The sequence below is a fragment of the Carlito syrichta genome, unplaced genomic scaffold (genome assembly GCF_000164805.1).
Source record: "Carlito syrichta isolate Samal-C Ts95f unplaced genomic scaffold, Tarsius_syrichta-2.0.1 Scaffold315260, whole genome shotgun sequence".
Classification (NCBI taxonomy): domain Eukaryota; kingdom Metazoa; phylum Chordata; class Mammalia; order Primates; family Tarsiidae; genus Carlito; species Carlito syrichta.
In genome coordinates, this window is record NW_007259356.1 from 319,163 (window position 1) to 320,973 (window position 1,811).

Below are 1,811 nucleotides of genomic sequence, written 5' to 3' on the forward strand. Positions count from 1 at the left end.
TTGGCTTTGATTGCCACCTCCCCTTCTCCATACTTTCCCCAAGGTGACTGTATTCCCCCAGGAGAAAAGGGATCCACATCTAGGGATCCACATCTTCCTGTGTCTTGGTCTCTTCTTTTCTTCCCAGTGAAGTCTGCCATTGTAAACGCTTTATTTGCATGAGGGAATAAATGACTGGGAGCAGTTGTGTTAACACTGGGACTAGGTTCAATGTCCTAAAGCTAAAAATCACCTCATCTGAGGAGACTTCAGATATCAGATGGCAAGTGGAGAAGGCTATGGGCTGGAGGGAAAATGCTCACATCACCAAGGCTGGGATTGCCCGGATGTTTCTCAGATGCCCTAGAATAGTGGGTGTTCTGCTCTGCTGAATGCAGCCTCCTAGACCTTGGGAAGAAGAGCCCACTGACATCCTCACAGAGTCATACTGTTCTCTGACTCAGCCCGGTACTAAATCAATTTTGATTTCTTGGTAACATTTATAGGGGCCTAGCAATCTTCTTACATTTACACCGTGTTCATTTTCCTCTTCCTTCTCTCACTAAATGATAGATGACTGGACTGAAAACAAAATTCACTTGTTTTAGATGGATGGGTCACAGCATGACCAAAATACAGTGACTCCATTATTCCTTCTTCACAGAGCATTCTAGTGACAGGCCCTGCCCCTCTTTTCCCACAATTCCCTGCCAGCTAACCCTAGGGATAGACAGTTCATCATAGCTTATAGACTTGTGACCATCTAGTAACACCCTTAGGGCCAGGGTGCAGCATGGGTAGGAGGGACCTCAAGTCCCCAAGGAACAAATAGAGCTACCTGGGGTTTTGCTCCAATGTCCAAATTTACCACTGTGGTTTATGCTGATGAGCTCAGTATCTTTCCACCCTTGCTGAGGTCTATCTGAATTTCATTCACCCCATCTTTCTTGTCTCTAGGCTCACTCTGGGCAAATGAAAGAAATACAGTCATGCATAGTGTAAGGGTAGGAATGTATTCTGAGAAATGGTTGTTAGGCGATTCCGTCGTTGTGTGAACATCAGAGTGTACCTACACAAGTCTATATGGCATAACCTGCTACATACCTAGGCTGAATGTAACACAATGGGCAGTATTTGTGTATCTAAACATGGAAAAGGTAATGTGTTACACTACAATGTTACCAGAGCGACAATGTCACAGGAGATACGAATTTTTCAGCTGTTGTATATGTGACCCTTTGTTGACTGAAACATCCATTTTTCAATGGCTTTTCATAGTCATGAAATAATTACTTAGGGCACTTAGCACCTTGCTGTTATTCGTGTTGTATTCTAAGACTATTCAGAAAAGATCTGGTGGTTTCAGAAATATGTCTTTATTTTATGGCATTTATCTTTTTCTAACTTGCACTCGTTATCTGTGGCCTTTTGTAATCAAACATCTCTTCTAGACTGTCAGAGCTCAAATCATACATTTTTTTAATCCTGAGAAGTACTCTGTTCTGAACTTAATCAGTGCTCAATTAACATTCATTTCGTTGAATTCACATTTCTCAAATGCGGTTCAGAGAGGTTAAAAGAATTGCCTGAGGCTAGTGTATCAGTTTCTAGTAAACTACTCAAGCAGAGAGCTCTAATGTGGGGGTAGGGATTGCTTACAAAGGTGTTGGAAGGGTTAAAAGAATAAAAGGGTTAGTATGACTCAGACACAAAGAAACTGCATCAATGAGGTGGAGGAGGGGGATGGTGGCCAGATAGCAGGAAGTTGCTGCCACTCAGCAACTGAAGCTCACAAGCCCATACTTACAATTGAGATTCCCTGGACCACTGCT